Source organism: Polypterus senegalus, chromosome 3 (assembly GCF_016835505.1).
Source record: "Polypterus senegalus isolate Bchr_013 chromosome 3, ASM1683550v1, whole genome shotgun sequence".
Lineage (NCBI taxonomy): Eukaryota > Metazoa > Chordata > Cladistia > Polypteriformes > Polypteridae > Polypterus > Polypterus senegalus.
The window spans coordinates 212453922-212461575 of NC_053156.1; positions in this window are offsets into that span (position 1 = coordinate 212453922).

Here is a 7654-nt window from a genome sequence, read left to right on the forward strand (position 1 = left end):
ATTTTTTCTTTTCTCTGCACCCTAATATGCTTCCACATGACACTCAGACGGTGGGCTATGACTCACCCTTTCACTGTGACTTTGATATGTGACCACTTCTTATTTATTTTGGACACTTTGCGACTTCCTGAACTTGAACTTTCGTATTTCTTCACCACTCTGTTACTCTGTTACTCAATCAACTTCCTTTTGTTGTTTTTATCACTGCTTAAACCAACAAATAGTATGTTTTTCCTTGCCTACACTTGGTATTTGCTGAAATTGTTCTATTTCCCCTGTGCTTTTGCCGTTGTCTTTTCACAGAACTTAAGGGCTATTTATATTGATTTGCATATTCAAAGAGGCATAATTCTGGGAGGAATTGGGGAGTGGTGGCAGGCGCATGCACGTGCGTTACTTTTCATGCTGACTGGGATTTATGTAGCGGAAGAATGTGGAAGTTGGCATACACACAGATTTATGCATCTGGATTGTTTTTGTGCGTACGCACATTTCCACTTTTGTCCATACGTCATGTTTTATTATGAATTCTACACAAAGCGTTATGCATGAGACCCGAGGTGATTATTGGGATACAGCATCTACCCTGGAAAACATTTATAGCACCTGCTGCCTCAGGCATGTGCACAGTCTGTTTGAACATCTCCAATCCAGCAAACACCTCAGAGCCTTTCCTGCATGAATCTTGAGGTTTAGAAACTGTTTCATCTCAAGAGCTATAAATGCATGGAATCAGTCAGTCAAGTGTACTCAAAATTACAATTACCTCACTGTAAACTTGCACTACAGGGGAAATACTGCACAACCTGTGTCACTTTATGAACCATTTGCACTATCTGCTGTAAATGAACATGTATATTGTACTTATGGCTTCATATTGTATATTTTTCATACTTTATCATATTATTTTTATTATTATTGTTGTTATTTTATTATTTTATAGGAAAATAAGTTTATGGACTATTTGCATATTAAATCTCATTGTACCATACAATAGCAATAAAGAAATTCAATTCAATTCAATAGAAGAGAACACATATTTATAGATGATGGTGACGGGATTCTAAGTCAATTTAGATTTCTAAGAGCTATCTTCTCAGAGCTCTTGATATAATTTTTCATAACAAATGCATTAAAGTATGTATATTAGATCATACAGATAAAATTTTAACTTCATTTAAGTAATGTATACTGTTAATAATTAAACATGTGGGTACAGTGGCGCAGCAGTAGCAATGAGCTAGCTCTCTGTCCAGATATTGGTCCTGCCTCACGCTGTATGCTTGCTGGGACTGGATGAATAGATGGATAGAATAATTAAACAAAAAAATAAAGTTAAGGCAGCTTAGTAATCCCTAGTCAAATTTTAATAATGAGGCCAGTGCAATGCAAGTCCTGTTGGATATTGGACTTTTTAGATGATGGTTTGGAAGAGCCAGTTGTCTATGAGGACTACATCTGCAAGAGATGCCAGCTGATCCAGCACCTCGAGCTCAGGGTCGCTGAACTGGAGGAGGAGTTGGCTGACCTGCGTTGTAATAGAGAATTGGCAGACTTAGCCCAGGTGTCCTTTAGAGAGATAGTGTGCACCCCTAAGGTGGCGCGGGTGGAGATTCCAGACCAGACGGGTAGAAATAGGTGGGTCACGGTCACAAGATGTAAGGTAAAGGGTGCACACTGTCCGGGGGCATCAACCCCAGAATTAGAAGTGTCTAACCGTTATCATGTCCTTGCGGAGCTGGACGGTGACTCTGATAATTCTGAGGTGGTAGGCAGGGTTGAGGAGCCCCAATGGGCCACCTCAAAACCAGTTCCCAAAAAGAGAGAGGTAGTGATAGTTGGGGACTCAATCATTAGGGGGATTGAAGCGCAGGTGTGCTCCAGAGAGAGAGAGTCTTGCATGGTGTGTTGCCTTCTGGGAGCACAGGTGGGAGACCTCCCTGGAAGGGCGGATAGGCTCCTGGCCAGAGCGGGGGTGGATCCAATTGTCATTGTCCATGTTGGAACAAATGACATACATAAGGGTAGTCTGTCAGTTCTGCATCCAAATTCAAAGAGTTAGGTACCAAGCTGAGGAGCAGAACTGACAAGGTAGTCTTCTCCGAAGTTCTGCCTGTGCCACGCGCCAGTCCAGGTGAGATTGAGGAGGCTTAACACGTGGCTCAAATCTTGGTGCAGGGTAGAAGGGTATAGGTTTATGGGACATTGGGACTCCTTTTGGAACAGATGGGACCTGTTCCACCGTGACGGTTTACATCTGAACCGGAGGAGCACCAATGTATTGGGAAGGTGTATGTGTAGGCTAGTCAAGGATTGTTTAAACTAGGGAATGGGGGGCAGGGAGTTTAGGACAGGCCAGATTTAGATCTATACATGGAAGAACAAACAATGGTGTAGAAATAAAAATGCATAGTAATGTAAATTCTAAGCAAACACATAAATGTAGAAGGATTAACACATTAAAAATAGCTTGCCTTAATGCTAGAAGTATCAAAAATAAGGTAAGTGAGTTGGAGTTGTATGTAGCAGAGCATAATTATGATATTATAGCAATAACGGAAACCTGGCTAAATAACAAAGATGGGGATGAGTGTAACATAGAGGGATACACATTTTTAGGAAGGATAGACAGAACAGAAAAGGAGGTGGGGTTGCTGTTTATGCCAAACAGGGTTTAAATGTAAGTCATCTTCAGTTGGATGATGAGCCCCATCTTAGTGAGGACATGTGGCTTCGCCCTGAAAATATTAGGGAAAGAGGTCTTTTTTAGGAGTGTGTTATAGACCACCCAATTCAGACAGTAATTTCAACACACATCTTTTTAGTAATATCAAAAAGGCAAGTTTACAGGGGGATATTATAGTCATGGGGGACTTTAATTATCCAAATATTAACTGGGATAACCTTGCAGATGGAGGAGCACAAGAGTACTGCTGCATTAAATTATTTCTTCGAGGGTCGTGTATGTCCCAGCAAGCATCTTGCAGGGGGCAGGAACAATCTCTGCACAGGATGCCAGCTCATCGCTACCACTGAACCACCATGCCCCCATGTTTAATATACAGTGCATCCGGAAAGTATTCACAGCGCATCACTTTTTCCACTTTTTTTTTGTTATGTTACAGCCTTATTCCAAAGTGGATTAAATTCATTTTTTTGCTCAGAATTCTACACACAACACCCCATAATGACAACATGAAAAAAGTTTACTTGAGGATTTTGCAAATGTATTAAAAATAAAAAAAACTGAGAAATCACATGTACATAAGTATTCACAGCCTTTGCTCAATACTTTGTTGATGCACCTTTGGCAGCAATTACAGCCTCAAGTCTTTTTGAATATGATGCCACAAGCTTGGCACACCTATCCTTGGCCAGTTTCGCCCATTCCTCTTTGCAGCACCTCTCAAGCTCCATCAGGTTGGATGGGAAGCGTCGGTGCACAGCTATTTGAAGATCTCTCCAGAGATGTTCAATTGTATTCAAGCCTGGGCTCTGGCTGGGCCACTCAAGGACATTCACAGAGTTGTCCTGAAGCCACTCCTTTGATATCTTGGCTGTGTGCTTAGGGTCGTTGTCCTGCTGAAAGATGAATATTTGCCCCAGTCTGAGGTCAAGAGCGCTCTGGAGCAGGTTTTAATCCAGGATGTCTCTGTACATTGCTGCAGTCATCTTTCTCTTTATCCTGACTAGTCTCCCAGTTCCTGCCGCTGAAAAACATCCCCACAGCATGATGCTGCCACCACCATGCTTCACTGTAGGGATGGTATTGGCCTGGTGATGAGCGGTGCCTGGTTTCCTCCAAATGTGACGCCTGGCATTCACACCAAAGAGTTCAATCTTTGTCTCATCAGACCAGAGAATTGTGTTTCTCATGGTCTGGGAGTCCTTCAAGTGCCTTTTGGCAAACTCCAGGCGGGCTGCCATGTGCCTTTTACTAAGGAGTGGCTTCCGTCTGGCCACTCTACCATACAGGCCTGATTGGTGGATTGCTGCAGAGATGGTTGTCCTTCTGGAAGGTTCTCCTTTCTCCACAGAGGACCTCTGGAGCTCTGACAGAGTGACCATCGGGTTCTTGGTCACCTCCCTGACTAAGGCCCTTCTCCTCCAATTGCTCAGTTTAGATGGCCGGCCATCTCTAGGAAGAGTCCTGGTGGTTTCAAACTTCTTCCACTTGCGGATGATGTAGGCCACTGTGCTCCCTGGGACCTTCATAGCAGCAGAAATTTTTCTGTAACCTTCCCCAGATTTGTGCCTCGAGACAATCCTGTCTCGGAGGTCTACAGACAATTCCTTTGACTTCATGCTTCAGGTTTGTGCTCTGACATGAACTTTCAACTGTGGGACCTTATATAGACAGGTGTGTGCCTTTCCAAATCATGTCTAATCAACTGAATTTACCACAGGTGAACTCCAAATAAGCTGCAGAAACATCTCAAGGATGATCAGGGAAAAAGGATGCACTTGAGCTCAATTTGGAGCTTCATGGCAAAGGCTGTGAATATTTATGTACATGTGCTTTCTCAGTTTTTTTTATTTTTAATAAATTTGCAAAAATCTCAAGTAAACTTTGTTCACGTTGTCATTATGGGTTGTTGTGTGTAGAATTCTGAGGAAAAAAATGAATTTAATCCATTTTGGAATAAGGCTGTAACATAACAAAATGTGGAAAAAGTGATGTGCTGTGAATACTTTCTGGATGCACTGTTTGCTTAAATTCATTTCTTCATGAAAATGATGTCAAGTATAAATTTTAGTATTTAAATTCAGAGAGCTGTAATATCATGAATGTAATGTATTCTGTGTCCTGTAGGTGTAAGAAAAGCCCGTTTAAGAAGCATGTAGTGATTCACACACATAGAGCACATAGAAGAACACATAAAATACAAAGCATTTAACGTGCTACTTTAGTTATGATGAGAAACTCTAGTAAATTTAACATTCATTTTAAGATTAAGTCTATGAAGTTCTACTTTAACAACAAAATAAGCTGCAAGTTTAAAGGGGACTTTTCAACCTTTTTTTCACTGTGTCCCTATTTTTTTCTTTTCTCTGTTTCCTAATACACTTCTGTAAAACACTCAGACGGTGGACTGCGACTCACCTTTACACATTCACTCTGATATCTGACCACTTCTTTTTTATTTCGGGCAATGTGTGACTTTATGAACTTGAACTTTCCAGCTTCTTCACTACTCTGTATCACTTGATCAATATCCTTTTGTTGTTTATACCACTGCTTAAGCCAACAAATAGTACCTTTCTCCTTGCCTCCACCTTTGCCATTGTCTTTTAACCAAACCCTGAATGGGAAAGTTGATACATTATTTATATTGATTTGCATGTTAAAATATGCAAAATTCTGTGAGGAATCAGGGTGGGATAGCAGGTGTGTGCATGTACTTTACTTTTCACACTAACTGGGATTTATGGCGCTAAAGTGCACGGAAGTTAGCTTATGCACGGTTTTGTGCATCTGAAATTTTTTGTGCGTACGAACAATTCCATTTTTGTCTGTATGCCATGTTTTAGTGTGAGTTCTGTGCATGGAGTTATGCATGAGACCCCAGCTCCTGATAACCACAGATCTCCAAGACTCTGAATATCGTGCTAGACACAATGCTAAGCTGATTGCTTTATGAGTATGTTTGTGGTTTGTTGTTCCATTCCTCAGACACCAGAATCAAACAGGGCATTCTGTGGGACTTTGTTCTAGTGTCCAATCACAATATGTATAAAAATTTGTACATCTGACTTCTCAGTAGAGAGATTTTCATGCACTTCCTGTGAAGATTTTCATGTATCCTAAATGACTATTTGAAGCATGGATTCCACTATCAAAAGCAGCTCAAACAAATGGCTATTTATTGTTAAAATGTTTTAGTTCTGTTAGTGGCAGCATTGCCAAAGATATTAGGTTCAGTACTCAACTTAGATTGAGTGTGTCAAGTCACTTAGGGTGTCTGTAAGCCAGCTGTAAAAAAATACATGTACTAGCTAAATCATTTTGCTATAACTCCATAAGTATAATGTAGTTTAATAAATTGTTTTTTTTAATAAAATGAATATGGCTAAAGTAGGATTACTGAATACTGAAAATCATCTCATATCTTACTGTAATTCTTTTTTTTTTGCCCATGGACACTATTTTGAGAGTCAGTGATTTAGACATCAAAATACATCAAATAAGGGTGACAGGCTTGATATGCATGAAATGAGCCATTAGCCTTGAAACTAAGCAATTAATTTTAGCCTGGACTATTGCACTACGCACAACTTTAAAGAGAAATACACTCCAGAATGGCACTATCCACATGCAGCTCCATTACTCTTTTACTCTTTGTTAGATCATGGATTTTTTTTTATAGAATATAAAACTTGTCTTCTTTTAACCGAAGTCTTCTAATTCCATTTAATACAGAGGTCTATGCTTTAAAATATTTTATTTATATTTAACCATAATATTTATATTATGTTTTTCTGTCACTACTTGCATCATTCATTTATTGTCTAAATAATACAGTCTTCAGTTATTCCTTGTTGCCACCTGACCTAAAGTGTATTCAGCCTTTGAAAACACACCACTATTGTCTATATTGGTTATAAAACAACTGATGCTAACAAATTTTTGTTAATGGGTGTCTATATCACAGAGAGCTGGCATATAAAGTAAGATGTTTTCTTATCACAAGAAATGCTATGGAATGAACCTGAAAATCAAAACAAAAGTAATTGTAATAATACTGAGTTATGAATGATTGAAAATAAATGCATTTCAAATTTGGAACTTTTGCTTGTATATGTTAGACTTCCCACATTGTTATACAATAATTATCAGCCAAACATTACATGAACACAATGAAGTGAGAAGATGGTCGACTTAAAGCGACAACATGCTGATAGAGAACTCAGGACCTTATTTAGACAGATCCTTGACATCTTTACACAACAACTCTTTCTGTTTGCTGTACAAATGGCTTTCATTCAGACCCTGGTCTTTTTACCCAACCTAATCAACTTCACCTTCTCTAACAGAAATCATGACAAGCACTCATTTTCAGTGTCTTTACTCATTAAATACACCACACTGTTTAGGAAATCATGGTGCCAACATTTTATCTGAGATTCAATTATGTGCAACCTGAACTTTCCGCCAAAGAGAACGAAACACATGTGTCCTGCTTCCCTGATTCCTGCATTCTTGTTATTTAAGGAAGAGCCCTGCCGGTCTTTGAGAAGCACATGAACAGGATTTTTGGATGATACTATAATATTACTATAATATCCATCCATTTTCTAACCCGCTGAATCCGAATACAGGGTCACGGGGGTCTGCCGGAGCCAATCCCAGCCAACATAGGGCACAAGGCAGGAACCAATCCTGGGCAGGGTGCCAACCCACCGCAGTATTACTATAATATAACTACCATATTTACTATTCGTAAGTGTTGAAGATGGATTTGTCACCATTTGAGAAACCACTTTCTCACCACTTGTTCAAGCTGCTTGTTTAGGACATTGGCTGCTAAAATCACTATTTTAAGAAGATTTGATGAACCATATAGTCTACTTCTGATCTTACACACCTGAACAATAGCTTTCTGTGTGATGCACGATTCCAAATTTTTGAACAGCAAAGTTTTTTTTATTATGC